The sequence below is a fragment of the Ambystoma mexicanum genome, chromosome 5p (assembly GCF_040938575.1).
Source record: "Ambystoma mexicanum isolate Mex_15411 chromosome 5p, UKY_AmexF1_1, whole genome shotgun sequence".
NCBI lineage: Eukaryota > Metazoa > Chordata > Amphibia > Caudata > Ambystomatidae > Ambystoma > Ambystoma mexicanum.
In genome coordinates, this window is record NC_090930.1 from 1,362,143,226 (window position 1) to 1,362,169,229 (window position 26,004).

Sequence of the window (26,004 nt, forward strand, 5' to 3'; positions counted from 1 at the left end):
GCTATGAGAATTAAATCATTAAAGTTGGTAGCCTCGAACAATGGGAAAATCCCATAGGAAAATATTCGCGGTCGAATATAAAAAGTCGTTTCCACTGCCACCAGCCAAAACCTGATCAGGGGGGACGGAGACGTGCCCCCTCGACTAACAGACCCTGGGGCAATCGACTTGCCCCGACCAGTACGTCCACAATATGATGGTATGTATTGATTTCTGTTAATAATTTGGGACTAGTAAGACTAGTAAAGCCAATGGTGACTTTACATGCCCTCGGAGACAGTAGTCAGTCCCAGGGTATGGAGTCTATGGTGGGGTGTCACTATGACACCCCTGTGTTACTGCACGGAGGGTGCTGTGTAACACACATAGGAAAAACACACGAGACCCTATGGAGTAAAGGACCCCATAGCCCATAAAACACATTACCAGTCAAAGGAATACCATAAATCATGTCCAAGAGTGAAAGAAAAAGAGTATCACTCTTGGCAGGAGGAAAGAAAAACAACTCCAGAGATCCAGCAAAGCTGCTGTGGGACTCACTAGGTTAGGAAATTCAGCCTAAAGAGAGAATTCTCCCTAACACTGGTATGCTGGAAAAGACATGAAGGCAACCACAGAAACCAGCAAGGTAAACAGCAGGGACATGCATATCCTGCAACAGAAGGTGGACAACTTAGAAAACAGAGTTGAAGAAGCGGCAGGAAGGGCAAGAAGGAACAACATTCGCATTGTGGGATTACTGGAAGGGCAAGAGAATCTTGACCCCACAGAGTATATCGAGGCCATGATCTTACAAGAGATAGGAGCGGATTCATTATCCCAGGGTTTCGCAGTAGAGGGCTCATAGGGCCCAGACAAGGAAACCACCGCCAGGAGCCCTGCCCCACCGATCATAGCCAAGATCCTGGGTTACAGAGACAGAGAGAAGATCCTTGAATACTTCAGGAAAGGTGGAACAATCTCTAGAGCCTCAGCAACCATCAAGGCGTACCCGGATTATACATTCCTGGTGCAAAAGCGACACCTGAACTTTGTGGCTGTTAAGAGAAGGCTGCGGGACCCCAACCTGAAGTACAGGCTGCTCTATCCAGCGAGGCTCATGGTTCTACATGGTGGCAAAGCGTTCTTCTTCGAGACTCCAGAGGATGCAGCTAAGTGGTTGGATGGGATGAACTGTCCAGATGGAGCAGCTGACCGGGAGTCTGAGAGGAACTGCTGTTTCTCATTCAAAGTGGGGTCGAGATTGATGGGTTGATACTGAGAGGCTATATAAAGAGAGGGGATGGGAGGCGCAGCACAGTGACTCGAAGCAGAAATGGCGGCGGGCAGTTGGCGGTAACTGCAAGGGTGCACTGAGAATATAACAAGGGAGCAATACCGTAGAGCACAACTTCACCCCCATAGGGTAGATTAGGTAGGATATTGTAGCATAGTATCCACTTGTAGCGACCTCATACCGGCATCAGCAGGGAAGAGGTCGAGAAGCGGGGGAGCCTGAGATCCAGGGATGGAGCTGGGCAACAGTTGGGGGGGGAGTGTGGGAGCGTGTTAGTTGGGAGCAGAGTTTGGTTTGGGGGAGGGAAGGGAGGGCGGGTGCTAGTATTGGTGATAATGCAAGGTAACAACACGGTGTGTCTACAAACACAACTAAATCCACACAGGAAAAGGGAGGGGAGGGGGGGCAGTGTGGGATATGGATAAAATGGGGGACCTGAGAATTGTGACCTGGAATGTGCGGGGACTAAATACCTACATCATGATGTACTTGAGGTGGCAAAAGATAGACATAGCGATGTTACAGGAAACCCCCTTGACAAAAGAAAAACTAGAGTTGATGAAGAGGAAATGGAAGGGGACCACTATTGGGGCCACGTACTCGGTGTATGCTAGGGGAGTCCTCACATGGATAGCACCTCATGTTCCCTTTAAATTGTTACAGCAGGAAGTGGGAGCGGATGGGAGAATAGTGCTAATCAACGGGGTGCTGGGTAATAAAATAGTTAACATAATATTTACGCCCCGAACAATGACACCACGCAATATTTCAGAAATATATACACCACTGTTAGCCCATAAATGGTTGGAACTGTCATAATCGGAGGAGAATTTAATTGCACACTAGACCCCGTGATGGGCAGGTCTGATGACAAGATGACCAGACAGAATCCAGCGGGGAAGGCCCTAGCTTCCTTTAAACAAGATTTCCAGATGACCGAGATATGGAGGGAGCTGCACCCGCAACGCCGAGAGTATTCACATTATTCAGCTCCACACGACCTACATACCAGGTTCGATTATATATTTGTGACTGGTTGGATTATATATTTGTGACTGATTCCTTAGTGGAGATCAGAGAGGCAAAGTACAAAGCAGCAGTCCTGTCGGACCATGCACCCTTGGATGTGACATGGCAGATCTCGCCGCCCAGACAGAGGATTCTGTCATGGAAGCTTCGAGCGGAGATGCTCAAGGACACCATCTTTAGGGAAGACTTAAGGAAAACCATACAAGAATATTTTGAAATAAATACAGGAGGTTTTGAGTTGGCTGGAACGCTGTGGGAAGCATTTAAGGTGGTAGTGAGGGGGGAGGCGATCTCCAAAGTGGCTAGCCTACAGGGGGTTATAGTGGCAGACTTGCAAACTACAGAAAGGGAGATCGAAGACATAATGCATGCAGGGCGGGGGGCCCCAGAGAGGATGGAGACCGTGCAACGTCTAACTGAGAAGTGCAAGGCCCACTGGGAGAGACTGTGCAACCTAAACTACAGGAAATACATAGAAAGGCAACATGCAGAAGGGCATAATCCATGCAGACTGCTAGCCTGGTTGTGCAAAAGCGAAAACCCCAATGCAAGTGATATGAGAGATGAGCCGCAAACCCAGCACACTCGCAGACACCAAAGAGGGGGTGATCGAGTGCTTTCGAAGATACTACCACAAACTGTACACGGACATGACAGAAAGTGAAGGGCTCAACATGAATGAAGCATTACACGAGAAAATCCTGCCCAGGTTAGGGGACGCAGACAGAGATAGGCTGGAGGCTCCACTTGACCTAGAGGACTGGAACATGTAATTCGTACCCTACCCTCTTAGCTATGCTGAATGAGGCCTTCGAAAAGGGTAGGCTACCAGAGACCCTGAGGGAGGCGGCCATCGTCCCACTCCTCAAACCGGGCAAAACAAACACGGACTGTGGATCATACAGACCGCTATCGATATTGAATCAGGATAGCAAGATCCTCACTGCGGCTATGGCAAAGAGGCCGAGACCACTGATCGGTTCCCTAATACGCCATGATCAAACAGGATATGTCCCCCAGCGGTGCATCTCCAACAATCTTCTTGAGGGAAGCCTTTGCAGCGCTGTGCATAGAGCTCACCGCATCATAGCGCTCTTAATGCACCATCATTTACCAGCGGGGCTCAACCAAGCCAGTTCGCCGCGCTGAAGCTCCGCATACCTAAGGGAGAAAAAAAGAGACATTTTAAACAAATAAAGGCATGAAGGATAGCAACAAAACTAAAGAACAGCAATAAGACCTACCTGAACAATATCAAACGGGCCGGCGTCAGTGAAGTAACTGGACCGCACTCGACCATGAAAGTCAACGCGCCCCTGCAAAGAAGGCTGGACGGAGAGCACGCCTAATTCTACCACAAGGTGAGGAGAGGGTGCCAGAGGGACTGAAGTCATGCGGGGGTGGATGAGGATAATTACCCCAGTCGGTCAGTCTTGAACACAGTCCTCCTGTATTTTCAGGCAGAACCTTCTCCACAGACCACATCAGGGCAAAGCTGAGAAGCATATCAGCGAGTAACCCGGCTGAGTGGCGTCCCTTTGGATACCAGGTGAGCGTAACAGAACGCGAAGCCTGCCATAACAATCCACCTGGGCACCATGGAGACATCAGAAATTGACTAATTGGCCCAATTACTAGGAGAGCTTCGTGCTGAGGTTTATTCTGCCTGACAAGAGACTAATGCCCTCCGGAGAGACCTAATAGTGACCAAAGAACGCACTGAAGAGATTAGCAGGCAATCCTTGCAATCACAGGCAGGAAAGACGCAATTATTAACACTACCTGGAAGCAATCCAACGATGCAAAACCCTGCCATACCACCCACTCCGGTACAGATCATGTTACCTGGAACAGTGCCCCTGGCACCACCAGAAAGGTTCTCAGGCGACCCACGGAAGTATGCAGCATTCATCAATCAGTGCCGCCTTCATTTTCTTTGTAGGCCTGGAGCATTTCCAAATGACCAAGCTCGGGTAGCTTTTGTCTTATCATACCTGAGTGGTAGTGCAGCAGATTGGTCGGTGCCGTTGGTAACCGATGACGATCCTCTATTACATGACTTTGGGGGGTTCCAGAGAGAAATGGAAAAACTTGTTGCTCGCCATACCCAGGAACAAGCAGTAGACAATGAACTCTTGTCCCTCCGACAGGGGAATCAGGACTTGTTAACGTACATTGCTACCTTCAACAGACTGGTTGCTGGAGCTAGGTGGCCAGAAAACAAAAGAACCACGTTATTCCATCGAGGCTTATGAGGCGAATTAAAGGACGTCTTAGCCCAGGTGGTTGATCCACCCAGAGACTGTGCAGAATTCATAAATCTGGTCGTGCAGCTAGACCACCGATGGCAGGACCGAAAGGCAGACCGGTCTAAGACAGACCCTCGGACCGTGTATGTTCGACCAAGGGAAAACACACCCTGGGTACCTGAATATGCTTTAGAACCCATGCAGGTTGGAGGGATACGGCCTCCATTAAGAAAACAAGAGTGGGACAAAAGAAGACAACAGCTTTGTTTGTATTGTGGGAAACCAGGACATTTCCTGAAGGACTGTCCAGTAAAACCCCCAAGAAGAACAGTCTGGGCCACAGAGAAAGATGAAGCTAAGGAATCGGAAAACTACCAAGCTCAGCAAATGTAGAGGTCAGTTTGTCGAGTGAGAAGAAAGAGTTGCTGACCTCGCACTTTGCAATACCAGTGATCTTAATTAACCACCAACAGTCATCAATAATGCTTGCCGTTGAAGCATACATCGATAGCGGAGCAGTTGGAAATTATATTGATCAAGAACTGGCAGCAGAGATGGGGCTTCCTTTGTGTTCTAAGCCAACTATGGACAAGGTAACCACCGTGGATGGGACAGAAATCGCTTCCGGACCAGTAACCCAGTGCACAGCCAGGGTAACCTTGCTGTGCCAGGACGGACATTGGGAGTCTATTTCATTCGATCTCATCAAGGCACCTCAGTTCAGGCTAATACTAGGGATGCCATGGTTGGTTGCTCACAACCCTTTGATAGACTGGCGGGCACGAAAATTAACCTGCCCCGGTGACTGCTGACCTGCCTGCTATTACCAAGAGGAGAAACGCGACGTCTGTATCCCCATGATTCCCGGAGCGACAGTATCAACTCTGGTAGCAAATAATACCTTGCCAAGTTAATATTATGATTTCCAGGATGTTTTCCAAAAGGACCAAGCCCATACATTGCCGCCGCACAGGCCCTATGACTGTCAGATCAACCTTGTTCCTGGTGCACAAATCCCTTGCGGCAGGATCTACGCTCTCACAGAACCAGAAAACCTTCATTTGAAATCCTATTTAGACCAGCACCTTGCAAACGGATTTATCCGTCCTTCGAAGTCCCGCGCAGCCAGTCCTTTGTTCTTCGTACCAAAAAAGGAAGGAGACTTGAGAACCTGTATTGACTACCACGCACTGAACCAGATCACCATGAAGAACCACTACCCCTTGACACTTATCCCTGAGATGCTAGACCAAGTTAAAGATGACCAGATTTATACCAAATTGGACCTTCGAGGAGCGTACTACCTGGTCCGAGTCAGAAAAGGAGATGAATGGAAAACCACCTTCCGTACTAAGTACGGCTTGTTTGAATATCAAGTCATGCCCTTCGGGTTATGCAACGCTCCTGCGGCATTCCAATATTTCATGAATGACGTCTTAACAGAGTTAATTGATGTGTGCGCCTTAGTGTACATAGACGATATCTTAGTATACTCAGCCTCGGACCAAGATCATGTCAGGCACGTTCGTACAGTCCTCACCAAGCTCCGTCAACATCGCTTGTTTGCAAAGCTTGAAAAATTCTTTTTTCACGTCACCGAAGTAGAACTTCTTGGTTTTATCCTTACTCCAGGAGGCATCAGAATGGATGCCCACAAGGTAGATGCCATTCTGAAATGGCCTTCACCGACGTCTCTGAAAGGGGTACAAAGCATGCTGGGCTTCGCAAACTTCTACCGCCGGTTGACCCCAGACTTCTCTCAGGTTGTGCACCCAATCACAGTACTATTACGGATAAAACAATAACAAGTTTGCTTGGACCGAAGAAGCAGAAGAAGCCTTTCAGGAACTTAAACAAAGGTTTACCTCTGCTCCAATCCTGCGACATCCTCGTCCAGACCTCCCTTATGTCGTCGAAACTGATGCGTCCAGTCTCGGAATGGGGGCTGTCCTTTCACAGAGAGACCCGGAAACCGGCCAGCTACATCCTGTGGCCTTCTAGTTGAAAAAGTTCTCACCTCCAGAGATTAATTATGCCATCACGGACAAGGAACTCCTGGCTATCAAATCTGCCTTTAAAAGCCGGAGGCACTACCTTCTGGGGGCCAGACACACCATTACAGTCATCACAGACCACCGAAACCCGTCATGATGCCTACCCCCGGGCATCCAGACCAAGTCCATCAACCCCGGAAGCAGGCATCATGTTACCTGGAGCAAAACCAGCAACCCCTGTTAGGGGCTATCTGGGTACAGTCCTGGCGCCAGGCTCATATGGGACATCAGTCCTGGCGCCATAGGCGCCAGGCTCATATGTTAAAACTTACCTGATGCAGACCATGCTGCAAGGGATCCAAGCATCCAAGCCCATGTGAGGCTTGAAGGGACTATTTTATCTTAGGGACTAGTTTGTTACTCGGTTGTGGCTGTGGAGGAATACTTACCTGGGACTACTTTGAAGGCTATTTAAACCACGCCCGAAGAGCAGCACATGCTTCGCGTTATTCTGCATCCAGCAGCGTAACGCTCACCGTGTCTGCAGTCAGCATCCAGCATCCTACCACGCCCACTGAGAGTCCAGAGCGCCTAGAAAGAAGGGAAAGAAGAAGAAAGGTTAGAACAAGAACTTTACTGGATTTCTTGCCTGATTTCGGATTCAGCGCATCTTCGAACCAGAAACACACTTAATTTTGAATGCGTCGCATCGCCAGCAGCAGCGCCGTGCCATACTCACCGTTCCTCGCAGCATCTCTACGATCCGGTGCTCTCTCCATCATCTGGTTGCCGCATTCCAGCGCCTGAGGGGGACAAGAAAACAACAAGGTGAGCCAAGGGAACAAACAAGGACAATCTCTTCCCACCATATGCTTACCTGATTTTACCGCAGGAGGTATTATCCACCAGGACGCCAAATCTTCCTACGCTGCACCTGCAAGAAAAGAGAAAGCAGCGAGTTAAACCTTGGCATCATTTACCGGACAGTGCTACAAAACACAGACTCTTACCTGAACGCTTTCAGCTGCCACAAGACGATCATCTTTTGGGTCGAAGCTGCAAAAGAAACAAGGAATTGGACAAGAGTGATTAATCAGACATTTTCAACTCATTAGAACTATATACTTACGGCCTTTCGCCTGGAGGTTTGGAGCCAAGATTTGTCCAGAACTCTTCCAATATCCTCAAGCCAGTGAAGTAACTGTCCATCAAGGCACCCCTGCATTCTTTGCAGGATGGAGAGCTCATCATACAAAACTATAAGGTGAGCTTTGTGAAAGGGAATGTCAGAAGTGATAAGTGGGGATGCAGTGAGGTGTTAATACTCAAATCCACGGGTGGCTAATTCCTTTTCCCCGTCTTTAGGAGACTACTTCTATGGGTCAAGCAGACTAAGCTAGGTGGGCCAGTCCAGTCAGTCATCTCTGCACTATGCATCACGTTGGTGGAGACCGTGGCTGTCCAGTTCTGCTTGAAACCCCTGTGGGAGCCAGGTGAGCGTAACAGAATGCGAAGCCTTCCTACAAATTCTCACCCGGGTGTCATGGAGACCTCAGAAACTGACCAACTGGCCCAATTATTAGGGGAACTTAGGGCTGAATTACATGCCGCTCGCCAAGAAACTAATACACTCAGGAGAGAGTTGATTGTTTCGAAGGAACGCACTGATGATCTTGCTAGACAATTACTGCGAAACCAAGCGGGGCAAACACCCCTACCGGGACTCGGGGGGGATTCCAAACCCTGTTTCACCAAGCAACCCTGTGCAAGTGATTTTACCAGGCAGTATCCCTTTAGCCCAGCCAGAACACTTTGCGGGGGAACCGAAAAGATTCGCCGTGTTCATGAACCAATGCCGTTTGCACTTTTTATGCAGACCTGGAGCTTTTCCAAACGATCAAGCCTAAGTAGCCTTCGTATTATCATATCTCAGCGGCAGTGCAGCGGATTAGTCAATCCCACTAGTCAATCAGGATGACCCTATTCTTCGGGATTTTCAGGGTTTTCAAATGAGCATGGAAAGACTATTTGCCCGGCACTCTCAAGGACAGGCCCTGGATAACGAACTTTTGTCCCTACGACAGGGTAACCAAGGCCTTCTAACCTACATAGCAACCTTTAATAGGTTGGTGGTGGAAACTGGATGGCCCGAGAAAAACGGATTACGTTATTTCAAAGGGGACTTCGAGGAGAAATCAAAGATGTTTTGGCTCAAGTTGTGAACCCACCTCAAGACTGTGCTGAATATATAGACTTAGTGGTCCAGTTAGATCACAGACTTCAGAATCGAAAGGCTGATCGAGCCAAGTTTGAGAACCGTGTGTTGGTTACACCCAACGCTACCCCCAAAGGAACAGATGCCTCAGAACCCATGCAAATCGGAGGAGTTAAAGGACCCTTGACACAGAAGGAAAGAGAAGAAAGGCGGCAAATGCAATTATGTCTATACTGTGGAACTTTGGGACATTTTCTACGGGATTGCACTGTAAAACCACCCAAGAAGGTGGTAGGAGCTGCTGATAAAAGCCATATGGAGCCTGACTCGGGAAACGACCACGCCCGACAAGCGTAGAGTTCCGCTTGCCGAGCTTGAAGAAGGATACTCAGACCTCGCATTTCATCATAACAATGTTCCTTATAGATCCAAGGCAGCCATCACGTTTGCACGCAGTTAGGGCATACATTGATAGCGGGGCCATAGGAAACTATGTGGACCACGAATTTGCTTCTAGGATGAATCTACCTCTCTGCAGAAAGACCACTTTGGATGTCATCACCACAGTCGATGGAACTGAAATTGCCTCTGGGCCTGTAACTCATTCCACCGCAGAGATGACATTATTGGGTCAGAATGGGCATCGAGAGACTATTGTGTTTGATTTAATCAAAGCCCCGCAGTTCCAAATAATACTGGGGATACCTTGGTTGGAAACACATAATCCTTGTATTGATTGGCGAGAGAAGAGAATAACCTTCCCAGATTGTGCACATACTTGTTACCCAATAAAAACCTTGAACAAGGACCTCGCCACAGTCGCTACTCCAGTTGTGCAGTTACCGCACGAATATCAAGAATTCCAGGATGTTTTCCAAAAAGAACAGGCAAACACATTACCACCTCACAGATCATACGATTGTCAAATTGATCTCATACCTGGTGCACAACCTCCATGTAGTAGGATCTACGCACTTACGGAACCCGAGAACCTTCACCTACGACAATACTTGGACAAATACCTTGCCAATGGCTTCATTCGTCCATCCAAGTCCCCTGCATCTTCAGCTTTGTTCTTCGTGCCAAAAAAGGAAGGTGACCTCAGAACGTGCATAGACTACCGCGCCTTAAATCAGATCACGGTTAAGAACCGATACCCATTGCCTCTGATCCCAGAATTACTAGACCAAGTAAAGGACGCTTGCATCTACACTAAATTAGATCTTCGAGGGGCATACCATCTGGTACGTGTAAAGAAAGGCAACTAATGGAAGACTGCTTTTCGCACTAAGTACGGGTTATTCGAATACCAGGTGATGCTCTTCGGGTTGTGCAATGCACCAGCAGCCTTCCAGTATTTTATGAATGATGTCCTGCGTGAACTCATTGACGCCTGTGTTGTCGTATACATAGATGATATTCTAGTGTACTCCTCTTCAGAATCTGACCATGTGAGGCATGTTCGTGCAGTCCTTGAGAAACTATGCCAGCACAAGTTATATGCAAAATTGGAAAAATGCGTTTTCCATACTACAGAAGTTGAATTTCTTGGATTTATCCTGACTCCAAAAGGAGTTCGAATGGACTCTCGAAAAGTGGACGCAATTCTCAAATGGCCATCACCCAGTTCAGTTAAAGGAGTACAAAGCATGCTCGGATTTGCTAATTTCTATCGCAGATTCATTCCGGATTTCTCGCACTTTGTCACCCTACTACAGCGCTCTTGCAAAAAAATAAACGCATCCTGTGGACTGAAGAAGCTGAGAATGCCTTCCAAGAAATAAAAGCGAAATTCACGTCTGCACCTGTGCACCTGTATTAAAACATTCTCGTCCTGAACTCCCATACATAGTTGAAACCGACGCGTCCAGTTTAGCCATGGGAGCTGTCCTGTCCCAGAAGGATCCTGAAACCGGTCAACTTCAACCAGTAGCATTTTGGTCCAGAAGGTTCTCGGCACCCGAGTTAAACTATGCGGTTACCGATAAGGAGCTATTAGCTATCAAATCCGCCGTCAAGGATTGGCGGCATTATCTTCTCGGTGCCAGGCATACCATTACTGTAATCACTGATCACCGGAACTTGCAGTATTTAAAGAATCCAAAGCCCAATCATCACGCCAACTTCGATGGGCATTGTTCTTTGCCGAGTTCGATTTCGTGATCACTTATCGACCAGGCTGTAAAAATGGCAAGGCAGATGCCTTATCCCGAATAGGAATGGAAGAAGCATATGCGAACCCACAAAGAATTCTTGGCATAACTACTTTACAAACCCTAGAAGATATTCAGGTAAAGATCCAACAACTCTTCGATTCAACAGCCCTGCAGGACTGGGTAAAGAAAGGCTCAGACTACTCTGTCATCAATGACCTACCTTATTATCAAGGGCGTCTATTTCTACCACATAAGGAACTACAAGAACTAGTCATCTCCAATTATCATGACACCCTCATGGAAGGGCACCCAGGTATCGCAAAAACTAAAGCTAAAATTAAGAGACAATTCTGGTGGCCCACCTGGCGAAAAGACGTAAAGTAATTTGTAATGTCCTGTGGCATTTGCGCCCAAAACAAAAGTCAGAAGAAAAAAACGGCTGGCCTTTTACAACCCTTGGATATTCCACCTACACCATGGCACACCTTATCATTAGACTTTATTAAAGAACTACCTCCATGTAATGGATTTAACACCATTCTCGTTATTGTGGATCTTTTTTCCAAAATGGCCCACTTTATTCCTTTAAAGGGATTACCTTCTGCTTCAATGGCCAAGGAGTTTCTCGAAAACATTGTTCGAATACATGGATTTCCCTCCATATTGGTCTCTGACCGAGGTAGTCAATTCATTTCACATTTTTGGAAGAAATGTTGTCAATTGGCGCAAATCGACGTGAGGTTATCGACCAGTCACCATCCCTAGACCGATGGGACCGATGGTCAAACGGAGAGGACCAACCAGACTCTTGAACAGTACATGCGTTGTATGTTACACCAGACTGAAAGTAATTGGAAGGACATTCTATGGATCTCCGAATATGCATACAATAACTCTGTACATTCTGGAACTGGACAAAGCCCCTTTTAGATCAAATATGCGGGCACCACCATCGAACCTCAGAACTTGACTCGCCTCGAAACACAGAAATAACAGCAGTGAACCATCTGCACACTACTATTACACAAGCCTTTAAGGAAGCAACTGAACATTTGAAACATGCAAAAGAAAAGTACAAGAAAAATGCTGATCAGCATCGAAGTGATGCTCCACAATACCAAATTGGGGATCAAGTTTGGTTGGCCACAAAACACATACCTCTAAAAGGAAAGCAGACCTTTAACCCTAGATATTTGGGACCTTACCTTGTTAAGGCCATTATCAACCCGGTGGCCGTCAAATTGGAATTACCTGCTAGTATGTAAATTCACCCCGTCGTCCATGTGTCACTTCTGAAGCCAGTACAACCTGGGACAAGACTAACCAAGCCACCCGACCACGTCCTTGTAGACGGGGAACCCAAATTTTAAGTGAAAAGTATCCTGGACACCAAAATGGTTAAGTCAAGACTTTTTTATTTAATCGACTGGAAAGGTTACGGACCACAAGAACGGTCATGGGAACCTAGTGACCACGTTCATGCACCGAGGTTGGTGAGAAGATTCCACTGGAATTTCCCAGACAAACCAAGGCCAAGGGGAGGAACGACTTTAGGAGGGGCCTTGGGGGGGAGTGCTGTCATGATGCCTACCCCCGGGTATCCAGACCAAGTCCATCAACCCCGGAAGCAGGCATCATGTTACCTGGATCAAACCCAGCAACCCCTGTTAGGGGCTATATGGGTACAGTCCTGGCGCCTATGGCACCAGGCTCATATGGGACATCAGTCCTGGCGCCATAGGCGCCAGGCTCATATGTTAAAACTTACCTGATGCAGACCATGCTGCAAGGGATCCAAGCATCCAACCCATGTGAGGCTTGAAGGGACTATTTTATCTTAGGGACTAGTTTGTTACTCGGTTGTGGCTGTGGAGGAATACTTACCTGGGACTACTTTGAAGGCTATTTAAACCACGCCCGAAGAGCAGCACATGCTTTGTGTTATTCTGCATCCAGCAGCGTAACGCTCACCGTGTCTGCTGTCAGCATCCAGCATCCTGCCACGCCTGCCTCGAGTCCAGAGCGCCTAGAAAGAAGGGAAAGAAGAAGAAAGGTTACAACAAGAACTTTACTGGATTTCTTACCTGATTTCGGATTCAGCGCATCTTCGAACCAGAAACAGACTTCATTTTAAACGCGTCGCATCGCCAGCAGCAGCGCCGCGCCATACTCACCGTTCCTCGCAGCATCTCTACGATCCGGTGCTGTCTCCATCACCTGGTTGCCGCATTCCAGCGCCTAAGGGGGACAAGAAAACAACAAGGTGAGCCAAGGGAACAAACAAGGACAATCTCTTCCCACCATATGCTTACCTGACTTTACCGCAGGAGGTTTTATCCACCAGCAGGCCAAATTTTCCTACGCTGCACCTGCAAGAAAAGAGAAAGCAGCGACTTAAACCTTGGCATCATTTACCGGACAGTGTTACAAAACACAGACTCTTACCTGAACTTTTTCAGCTGCCACAAGACGATCATCTTTTGGGTCTAAACTGCAAAAGAAACAAGGAATTGGGCAAGAGTGATTAATCAGACATTTTGAACTCATTGGAACTATATACTTACGGCCTATCGCCCGGAGGTTTGGAGTCAAGATTTGTCCAGAACTCTTCCAATATCGTCAAGCCAGTGAAGTAACTGGCCATCAACGCGCCCCTGCATTCTTCGCAGGATGGAGAGCTCATCATACAAAACTATAAGGTGAGCTTTGTGAAAGGGAATGTCAGAAGTGATAAGTGGGGACGCAGTGAGGTGTTAATACTCAAATCCACGGGTGGCTAATTCCTTTTCCCCGTCTTTAGGAGACTACTTCTACGGGTCAAGCAGATGAAGCTAGATGGGCCAGTCCAGTCAGTCATCTCTGCACTACGCATCACGTTGGTGGAGACCGTGGCTGTCCAGTTCCACTCGACACCCCTGTGGGAGCCAGGTGAGCGTAACAAACCTGCAATATCTCAAAACAGCCAAGGCCCAGTCCTCACACCAATTACGGTGGGCCCTTTTCTTCGCCGAATATGATTATGTAATCACATTTCAACCAGGAGTCATAAACGGAAAGGCGGATTCCTTATCTGGCATGGGCATAGATGAAATAGTATATACAACTCCAGACTCAGTACCTATTATACCTGAAGACAAACTCTTGGGTATCACGACAGCCTTAAAACAAGCAGAACTACGAAAAGAAATCCAACGGACAATGAATCCTGATGCCTACCTCGCATGGCAAACTCAAGGAGAACAATATACCATCAAGTACCATCTACCCTTTTTTAGGGATCGCCTATATGTACCCAAGAAGGAATTACAACAGCATATTATTTCAAACTATCACGATTCACTGATCGAAGGGCATCCTGGGATAGCCAAAACCCTAGCTAAGGTGAAAGAGAAATTTTGGTGGCCTACCTGGCGTAAGGACATCATACAGTATATTCAGTCTTGCGGTGTCTGCGCACAGAATAAATCACAGAAACAAAAACCATCTGGTCTCCTACAACCATTGGACATGCCTCCAGTTCCATGGCACATTATTTCCCTTGACTTCATCACTGATCTACCTCCAAGCCAAGGGTTCAACACCATCCTTGTAGTTTGGACTTATTCTCGATGATGACCCCTTTTATTCCTCTCAAAGGCCTCCCAGACGCAGCCACTTTAGCAAAAGTGTTCCTGGAGGGCGTGGTTAAGCTACATGGCTTCCCTTCGGTTCTGGTCTCTGATCGAGGCAGCAAGTTTGTTTCAAACTTCTGGAAAAAATGTTGTGCAATGGCGCAGATCGACGTTCGGCTATCTACCAGTCACCATCCCCAAACGGACGGCCAAACCGAGAGAACCAATCAGACACTCGAGCAATATTTACGGTGCATGCTGCACTACGAACAAAGGAATTGGAAAGACATACTATGGATAGCCGAATATGCATATAACAATTCTTTGCATTCAAGCATGGGACAAACGCCCTCCTATACCCTTTATGGCAGACATCCACGTACCTCTGAACTAGACCTTCCAGCCAGCTTGGAAATGCCAGCGGTAAAGACTCTACACACAACCATTACTCAGGCTTTCAAAAGGGCAAAAAAACACCTTATTCATGCCAAAGAAAAACAAAAGAAATTTGCCAACCAACACCGGAAAAAGGCCCCTGATTATCAAGTAGGAGACAAAGTTTGGTTAGCCGCTAAATTCGTGCCCATCAAGGGAACCCGGACCTTTCATCCCAGATTCTTAGGACCCTATACCATTAAGGCAATTATCAACCCAGCAGCCGTGAAACTGGATTTACCACCTGATCTACACATCCACCCGGTATTCCATGTGTCCCTCCTGAAACCAATGCAACCTGGCACACGTATTGGGATACCACCTAAGCCCATTCTTGTTGACGGAGAACCAGAATTCGAAGTCAAAGATATCTTGGACTCTAAATACTCTAGGACCAAGCTATATTATCTCGTCAATTGGAAAGGATTTGGACCACAAGATAGATCCTGGGAGCCCAGTGAGAATATCCACACACCACGTCTAATCAGGAAATTCCATCGGTATTTCCCAACCAAACCTGGGCCAGACAGAAGGAACAACATGGGAGGGGCCTTAGGGGGGAGTGCTGTCACGACCCTCGCCCAAAACCCACTCTGGCAAACCCATTGGCCAGGTGGAGTCAGGACTCGGGCCTCTAGAGCCTGGCATCCTCTTCAAAAGCCCTCTTGGGGGCAGTCCTGGCGCCTATGGCGCCAGGCTCATACACCATGAAAAGCAATGTGCTTGGGAACTACTTTATTGTATTGTCAGCCAACATGGAGGCATCCACATAGCTTGGTTCCTAAGAACCAAGCTATGCGGTCTAGAGTTTTGGGTGTGGTAGCCTAGGGACTACTTTACCTGGACTATTTTGTTGGGACTATTTAAACCACACCCGAGCAAGACAACACGTTTCGCGTTACTTTGCAGCTTGCAACGTGACGCTCACCGTGTCCAGCTATTCCCTCGAACCTCGGAGAAGCAGAACCTGCAAGGAGACAAAAGGAACATCATTAGCAGCAGCATCTTACCTGCAGTCTTCATCTTTAAACACTTGCAGCTACTGAGAACAGCTTCCTCGAATCTGCACGCCTCCCGGACAGAACGACCTGAAAGAGGAAGATAGAGGCAACCTTAAAGAAAGCAGTAGAGACATTTACAAATTAAGAACTGCTCAAAAGGCTTACCTGGCTGGTCGCCTCTCGGCTGGCACCACTCCGGACATTCCACTCGCGCTGAAGAACACTGTGACCTACAAGGAAGGAAAACACAGGTTAGCAAAGGCAAGACTTTGCAGCGCTGCGCATAGCGCTTACTTACCGCATCATAGCGCTCTTAATGCGCCATCATTTACCAGCGGGGCTCAACCAAGCCAGTTCGCCGCGCTGAAGCTCCGCATACCTAAGGGAGAAAAAAAGAGACATTTTAAACAAAGAAAGGCATTCAGGATAGCAACAAAACTAAAGAACAGCAATAAGACCTACCTGAACAATATCAAACGGGCCGGCGTCAGTGAAGTAACTGGACCGCACTCGCCCATGAAAGACAACGTGCCCCTGCAAAGAAGGCAGGACGGAGAGCACACCTAATTCTACCACAAGGTGAGGAGAGGGCGCCAGAGGGACTGAAATCATACGGGGGTAGAGGGAGGATACTTACCCCAGTCGGTCAGTCTTGAACACAGTCCTCCTGTATTTTCAGGCAGAACCTTCCCCACAGACCACATCAGGGCAAAGCTGAGAAGCATACCAGCGAGTAACCCGGCTGGGTGGCGTCCCTGTGGATACCAGGTGAGCGTAACATGAATGCAGTCAAGGCTTTTGACTCAGTTAAGTGGCAATGGCTGCTGGCAGTCTTAGAGAAATCTGGAATGGGACCTGGGTACTTGCAATGGGTGAAATTAGTGTACAATGAACCAATCTTCAGACTCCTGATGGGATCTGTGGTTTCTGAGCGATGGACGCTGAGCAGAGGTACTAGACGGGGATGCCCCTAGTCCCCAATGCCATTTATCCTGGCTTTGGAACCAATAGCAGCATACCTCAGGTACTATTACAGAGAGGCGGGCATTAAGACGCATGGAGAGCAGCACTTGATATCGCTGTACACAGATGACATGCTGCTGTATTTGCAATACCCGGAAGAAAATCTGCAATACATACTTGAGGTACTAGAACGGTTTGCACAGTTGTCAGGTATAACAATAAACCCACGGAAATCTAGTATATTTCCTCTGGGCAGATATATAGGTGTGCCAAAACGCGCGTTACCTGTGTTACAGATCGAGTAAGTGGTGGACACTTTTTTCGATATTTGGGCATTGATGTATACCATAAAATAGAAGATTAACATGAAGACAACACAGTAAAGGCAGTGAAAGGAATCCAACGAAGTATGACATTTTGGACGAGGTTGCCTCTGAACATGATGGGGAGGACAGCTTTGCTCAAGATGATAGTACTACCTAGGTTGCTGCACAACTTTGCAAATGTCCCATACTTAATACCTAAACGATTTTTCTCCAAGTTATACAGTATGTGCAGGGGGTTTATTTGGCACAAAACCAGAAATCGGATAACCCTCTGAAAATTACAGAACCCACATGATCAGGCATGAATAAGGCTGCCCAACTTCGAGGTGTATTATCTAGAGGGCCAGCTCCAGTATGTAGCTAGATGGTTATCTGATGACACCAACCCTGAGTCAAGGCTATTGAGGGCGGAATGCGCACCTTACTTCCTAAACGAGTGGATGTGGGTGACAGACCCCCCGAAAGAAAATAGATCGGCAATGCTGGCCCTGGGCAGAAAGATCTGGCACAGAGCCTGTGCTGTAATGGGGAACCCTCTGCCGTGCTCCCCACATATCCCCCATGTAACACTAAGGGGCATAGACGAACAACTGAGGCGCGCTATTCGAGATTACTGGGAACCAGTGGGAGTGACAACAGTGGGAGATGTGTGGCGGGACAGGGAAAAGATGGAGTTCGACATATTGATAGAGGACACAGGCTTACACAGTGGACAGTACATCACATATGCTAGGCTGATGAAGTTATTAACGAAGATGTGGTCAGAAACAGAACTGGCCCAACAGCCAGACGCAGCTATAGAAACTTTCCAAGCGGTGTCAGAGGGAGGTCACAAAGTCTCCAGAATTTATGAGATACTGATGTCCAAGGTGGGTAAAGAGGTGGTCCAGGTCAGGCAGGGATGGGAAGAGGAGAGTGGGGAGACCATAGACGATGGACTATGGGAAAAGATGCAAGGATATCATAAGAAAGTCCAGAGGAATGCTAGGTTGCAGCAGATTCAGCTGTACATCACCCACGGAGCATACATGACCCCAAAGAAAATCGCCAATTTTGCGAAGGCGGTTAAGCAACACTGCCCAAAATGCGGGGCAGAAAACGTAGGGATGGTACACATGTTTTGGGCTTGCCCTGAAATCACAACATATTGAGAGGAGATAGCAGGCCGACTGCTGGACAAATGGATTAGACTGGTGGTGGACTCTTTGTGGGCGTGTATGATGGGGGGCTTCCCTAGATCGCGTAAACTTAAGCATGTGAGCAAGTTTAGAGACCTAGCTTACATTTTGGCTAAGTGCAGGATTGCCATGGGGTGGAAGGCACGGGAGAGACCCAACATAGAAACCTGGTGGAGGGACCTCCTAATGTGGGCTGATGCAGAAACGGTGGTTTGGAGGGAGGCGGCTTGCAGAGGGGGTGAAGAGGAATCAGGAACATTAACAGAGTGGCAGCACTTGGTGGCATCTTTGACGAGTACGGAGCCTGAAATCCTGGACGCAGACAATTCAACGGGTGGTGATACAGGAGAGACAGTTGTGGACTAACATACCGTGCTTGTTGAACGAGGAATTGGGAGGGGGGAGTGGTGGGAGGGGGGTTTGTAGTTTTTATGCACCATGTTGAGGTGCACTGTTTGTTGTTTGTTAAAAACCAATAAAATAGATTAACATAAAAGAAAAAAAAACATCGCAGTGGACCTGGCGGAGTCAGGGTTCATGTAAATCAACAATGGTGTGCTTCTCCATAGACACACCTGGCTGTGCTGCACTGATTTCCGGCTTGAGGTGCATCCCAAAGTGGTAGACATGCCATGTGAAGGGGAGCAGCTGTTTGGGGCTAAGATTGATGAGGCGTTGAAAGGGATGAAGGAGGACTCGGATACAGCAAGGTCATTGGGCATGCTGCAGAATGGATGCTCTTTTCGCCCTTTTCGTGCCTTTCGAGGAGCCTCAGGAATGCCAGATTTGCAGATTCTCGCGACAGGGGCTACGGTCGCCTCGGTTATTCCTCCCAAGGGTTCAGACGTACTTTCCAGTCTGCACAAAGGACCAATGACTTTCAAGCGCAGCAGAAGAGGGGTCCGGCGGCCTCGCCTGGTAAAAGCCGGCAGTCCAAGCCTCAGCAGTGACTGCCATTTAGGCAGTCAACTAGTGGGCAAGGTAGCACACCATGTCGACGAGTGGCATTTAATTACAACAGACAGATGGGTGCTGGATGCAGGACGTTATGGTCACTCGGAGTTTCGGCGCCCGCAACTCCCTATCCCACCAGTGAAGGTGACGCAGCCGAATCTGTCTATCTTGTGGCAGGAGGTGCGTCTGATGTTGGAAAAAGGGGCTATCGAACCGGTCTCGTTGTCGGAACAAGGACAGGGGGTGTACTCCCGGTATTTTGTAATCAAAAAGCCGAATAGAAAGTGGCACCCTATTCTGGACCTTTGCCTGTTGAACAAGAATCTGCAGCCAGTTCAAGATGCTGACGTTGCAAGATGTCATACGCTTGGTTCAGCCAGGGGAATTCTTGGTGTTGTTGGACCTCGAGGGCGCCTACTTCCACATCCCGATGCTTTCCAGCCATCGCAAGTTCCTAAGGGTCGTGGTTGGCGACGAGCATTACCAGTTTCAAGTTCTCCCATTTGGCCTCAAGTTGGCTCCCAGAACCTCCACCAAGTGCCTGGCTCTAGTGGCGGCCTTCCTCCGCAGGGAAGGGCATCATGTTTACCCGTACCTGGATTATTGGTTGGTCAGGGGTGTGTCTCGTCAGAGGATGCCAGAGTCTCTCCAGGCAGCAGTGCTCCTGTTACAGCGGCTGGGCATTGCAGTCAACTTTGCAAAATCTTGTCTGATGCCATCCAGGGACTTGGTTTTCCTAGGGGCCCAGTTTCACACACAGCTCAATCTCGTGAAGCCATTGGTCGACAGGATACAGAAGCTGATCTCTAGGGCAGCCTCATGGGGGTCAGGAACGTCGATCACAATCCGTGGTACATGTCTCTTCTCGGATCCATGGCTTCCTGGATCACTCTCATCCCCAATTGCCGTCTGTTTATGAGGCATTGGCCCTCATTACGACTCCGGCGTTAACCAATGGCGCCATTAGCGCCATGGTTAACGCCGGTAACTTACCGATTCCGCCATGGTGAAATGGGGAATTACCACCCCATTCCAAGGTTGGCGGGGCGGTAATTCCCCATTTACCATTGGCCCTTCACCATTCCCATTTTTGCCCCATAGGGCTCAATGGGAATGGGGAAGGCGGTAATTATGGTACCGCAAATTGCGGTATCATAATTACCTTCAAAGTCCCTTTGCGGCTCCCGACCTTAACGGCTGGTCCAGACCAGCCGTTAAGGTCGGGAGCCGCAAAGGGACTTCGTAGTAAGGCGTTAACGGCGCTGCAACCTTTTACGGCGCCGTTAACCCCTTAACGCCTGGGTCGTAAGGACCTCCATTGAGTTTCTCACCTCCAGGTGGTCGCAGAGTCTCGTTCCTGGTCTGACAAGGTGTTGTCGTCTCCCGGGCTTTGGCGGAGGACCTGTGGTGATGGACTCACTCCGATAACATTGTGAGGGGCATGCCCCTGATGGAGCCGAACTTTCGATACACGATTGTGACGGTCGCGTCCCAGGTGGGTTGGGGTGCACACCTCGACCAGCTTCAGGTTCAGGGCGTGTGGACTCTCAAGGAGGCGTCCTGCCACATCAACGTACTGGAATTAAAGTTAGCGCACTGGGCTCTTAAGTCTTTTCTGCTGCTCATTCAAGGTACAGTGGTCCGCATTCTGACAGACAACACCACCACAATGTTTTACCTGCACGAGCAGGGAGGCACACACTCACGGCTCCTGTAACAGGAGGCTCAGGTGGTCTGGCATTGGGCCGTTGCTCACGGGATTCACATTACTGCTTTCCATCTACCGGGAGTGCAGAATGTTCAGGCGGACGCTCTCAGCAGGGACGGTGGTCAGCTGCACGAATGGATGCTGAAGGACACCCAGGTGTCGAATATTTTCAGGAAATGTGGGTCTCCCCCTCTGGACTTGTTCGCCAGCCAGACAAACAAGCAGTGCCTCTTTTTTGCCAGCAGGGTGGCTCATTCAGACTCGAGGGGGGACGCGTTCCCATTCCCGTGGACGGGTTTGTTCGCATACGCGTTTCCTACATTTCCTCTGATCCGGAACATGATCCACATGATCTGCACGGTCCAGTGCTGGGTGATCGTGGTGGCCCCATTTTAGGCCCGGCAAACGTGGTTCTCGGATCTGCTGCACCTTGCGGTGGACGACCCGCTTCATCTGGGGTCGGAGCCAGATCTGCTATCACAGGATGACGGAAAGGTGTGGCATCACGACTCAGGTTCTCTACGGCTTGTAGCGTGGCTCCTGACCACTCCGAATTTGGACATCTAGAAATCCCGCTGGATTGCCGTCGGATCTTGGCTGCGGCAAGGGCGCCATCTACCAACGTGTCGTATAGTCAAAAATGAACCAGATTCTGCGCCTGGTGCGCAGAGCAACCAGACGTGCAGCCATTACAGGTGTCACCAGCTCAGCTTCTGCCGTATCTTCTACTGCAGGCAAAGGTTGGGCTGTTGTTGTCTTCGATCAAGGTCCATCTGGTGGCCATCTCCAGGTTCATGAGACGGAGCAACTCCATGCCTCTATTCAGTGACAGGTTGGTCAAACACTACCTCAAGGGTCTTTTCAGGATGTTTCCCCTGGAGAAGAAGTTTGCTCCGGTATGGAGTCTCAATGTGGTTCTCTCAGCTCTCATGAAGCCACTGTTTGAGCCGATGCCGAAGGCGACGTTGAAGTTCCTCACGTAGAAAGTGGCTTTTCTGGTGGCTATTACATTGGCCAGGAGGGTCTCTGAGTTGCAAGGTCTGGTCATCGACCTGCCGTGTCTGCGGTTCATTAAGGACAAGGTTCTCCTGTCTAGTAATCCACACTTTATCCCTAAAGTGCTGTCAGAGTTTCACAAGAACTCTACAATTGCCTTGCCTACTTTCTTCTCTACATCTACCACTCCTGCAGAGAGAGCGATGCACTCCTTGGACGTTAAGGGGGTTTTGAAGTTTTATCTCGACCAAACTCGAATCTTCAGGAAGTTGAGGCAGCTGTTTGTGTCTTTTAGTCCCTCCAACAGGGGGCAGCCAATCTCTAAGCAAGGCCTTTCCTGTTGGGTCTCCTCTACGATCTCCTTTTGCCATGGGAAGGCTGGCAAGCCTTTGCGGGGCACTCCTAAGGCTCATTCCACAAGATCCACAGCATTGGCGGCGACGCTGTGGGCGGGTATACCGCTCAGTGACATTTGCCAAGCAGTATCTTGGGCCGTGCCGCACACCTTCACCAGACACTACTGTCTAGGGCAACAACATGTGGAGGATGTGCAGGTGGGACGTGCGGTCCTCCAACGCCTGTTCCAATAAGGTAAGCCCCGCAGCTTCCGGGGTTTGGTTTGTTTCTCATGCCTATTGTTGGATTGTTTTCATTATTTGGTTACTATGGCCTGGGGGCATGCGTTTTTTGTTTGTCTGTCATGCACCACCAAGTTGTCATATTGCTATGTAATCTATTCACAGCAAGTGAATCCATGAAAGATCCAATGCTGGAGAAGGGAGTAGTTTCTTACCTGTAACTCCATTTCTCCAGCGTTGGTATCTTTCATGAATTCACATGCGACCACTGGCCGCCCCTGCAGGCAAAACTTGGTTCGGGTTTCCTGTGCTTTGGGAGGTTGAAATCTGAAGTAAAGCCGCGGGGGTGGGCTATTTATACTAGACATCCTATTAGTGCAACCTAAAACACCCAAAAAGACGTTGATAGGACACTCAGTGTCGAAGTTTTTCATAGGAAAACGCTATGTTAAAGTTACTGAGATGTTCCCAGCCTGAGGACGGGAAATATTCACAGCATGTGAATCCATGAAAGATACCAATGCTGGAGAAATGGAGTTACAGGTAAGAAACTACTCCCTTACCATCAGCTTTAAATATTGTGCCATAGATGAGAAATCTACAAATTATTTGAAGTATTACTATGTTTTTAAAACTGCCCTTATTTGGTGTTCTTTTTTAAAATAGTTCTAACATATGTTTATAGCAGTTTTAACCATTTAGCACTCTTCCCTACGGCAGCTTGGATTGCCCCAAAATGTCCCCTGTACCCCCAGCTTTTGTGTCTCCTACACCTCTGTACAGGAGACACGGCATTGCTATGCTTAACATGTTGACACCGGGTAGTGTGCAGTAGTAATAACACCTACATACCAAAAAGAGGAGCGGTCACTGAACTCTAACAAACAGAGGGAGAAATAGCACTATTGCACCAAACAAAGGAGAAATAGCGAGGTTTTTAGTATCTGTCTCCCAATAAAAAAAACGCTTTACAACATGGACTAGAGTTAGCAATGGTGCACCAAACACAGTAAAGGATTAGGTAATAGGTATTACTTAGGTATTAATAGGTGTTATTACCAGAATCTCTTCTTGTTTTTCTCAACCTCTCTTCCCACCCACCATGCCCCACCTCTAGCCCATCTTACTCAGCACTTAGAAACAAATCACTGATTTACCAAACAATGACAGTAAGACTAGTAAAGTGCAATAGAGAAAGCACAGCTGTACCAAATAGAGGCGACAGTTAGAGATACCCCTGCTGCACCAAAAATTCAAAAAGATGCCATGTGTGGAGAGAAAGCACTCCTCTAAAACAGCGCTACTAAATAACATGTATGAGACCGCGGTAAAGGTGCATGAGGGACACCTCCTCTGCCTAATGCAGGAGTAACATCACTGTTATGTTTAAAATAGCAGTGATATCACTTCAGTAGCCAACACACAGAGCTAATACATCTCATCTAAATGAAGGGTAGAGATCACAGCTACATTAATTTTCAGAGGCGAAGTTGTGCTATGTCAAAATATAGAGGGTGCACTGCTATATCACACAGAGATAGCCCAGGCCAAGCAGGAGAGATATCAATTTAGTAACCAAAACGGGGACATTTGCCAATATACTAGGGCGGGGAAAGTTATATAATATCCACCACACAGCTCCTGCTTATCCTATCAGTTGTCGAAAATGTCCCGATATCAGCCCCACCCTCATTGCTGTTACCATAGGAACAGAAACAAGTATAGAACTGGACAAAACACTATGGTGCATACTCGTCAAAGCAGTATGTGCCACACCCAGACAGTTATTATGGAAAAGCATGTGGACATTAATAATTAGAAGGCACCAGTAACCTTGTTCAAAAGACTACCTTCATCTCATATTGAATTAAGTAGTGAGGGGACGTTACATGCACCATGACACCCCGAGGGGGACGGTGGGGCCTCACTATTCAGGGAGCTTTCCTCACAACCTAAGGCTTCTGGTTCGTCTCTTGGAGTCAGGAAACGCAGGGGCCCCTCTGCAGATTAGTGAGGGGACGTTACATGCACCATGACACCCCGAGGGGAACGGTGGGGCCTCACTATTCAGGGAGCTTTCCTCACAACCTAAGGCTTCTGGTCCGTCTCTTGGAGTCAGGAAACGCAGGGGCCCCTCTGCAGATTAGTGAGGGGACGTTACATGCACCATGACACCCCGAGGGGAACGGTGGGGCCTCACTATTCAGGGAGCTTTCCTCACAACCTAAGGCTTCTGGTCCGTCTCTTGGAGTCAGGAAACGCAGGGGCCCCTCTGCAGATTTTGTAGTTGCAGCCATCATTCTCTGTTTGGCCAATGTGTACTAGAATACCACAAATCCCTGCAATGGCAGCTTGGTGCTCATGTTTAGTAACTTTCATCGACAGTTTCATAGAACATATTTTAAATCCTACGCAAACGAACTGATTTTTCAGTGTCAATGCATCTTGGTGGGGATAGCGATTCTACTAATGTGTTATCTGTGCAGCCTCCCGTTCTTTGGTTGTCCTTGGTATAAACATAAAGATTGTCCATTCATAAATCACAGACATTACTTCCGTGAGTTCTATATTGTTTTATCGAAGTGAATTAGACAATTGTTTTCGTTTTAGTTGGTTTTCTTTAATTGGGGGGAGGGGTGCTGCCCATACCTACCTTTCACAATCCTACACCTGCCCCCACCCCACTGTGCCCAAAAACTCAATGCCCCTTATCCTTCAACATATATATATATATATATATATATATATATATATATATATATATATATATATATTTATTTATTTATTTTTTTACTTCCCGACGAAGCTATTTGTCAAAGTGAATTACCACTAGGTAATTCACTTCGATGAAACAAAGGTATACTTTTCCATGGTCTGTGTCCATTGTCATACATGGCCTGCAATGATTACGTTACATGTAATTTGACCATAATTTGTCCATGGCCCATGGACATTGATCTTCACTTTCATTTTTTGTTTTCACGGATAAAAGTTAAGTCGATTGGTGTGTGGGAGGAAAACGTGTATTTATGTTTACAATCAAAATTCTACTTACTTTTTTCGGCTGCACCACAAAGGAACTCCACCCGTCTAAAAATCAGACATATTTTAGCTCAATGTAATAATTCCCCTTTCCCCCAACACTAAAAATATAGTTAATCTAAATTATTGTTTAACACAATCAGTGTGAAATATGGGCAACTTGCATACATATTATGCAATGCAGGGCAGAGCAGGGACCTCTTCTACCAGATTACAGAACGCATGTTCTGTTCCCTCAGCTGGCTCAATTTGCTTAAACACAATTCTTTGTACAATTTTGGAGAGTAATGTCT

The 26,004-nt window shown here is 47.9% G+C and overlaps 1 protein-coding gene across 1 annotated transcript in view; it reads right to left on the reverse strand.

The window, feature by feature from the left end:
* The window catches only part of DNAH5 (dynein axonemal heavy chain 5), a 4,235,244-nt gene that overhangs the window by 2,249,264 nt on the left and 1,959,976 nt on the right, over positions 1-26,004 (reverse strand). The gene's annotated exons all lie outside the window — the stretch shown is intronic.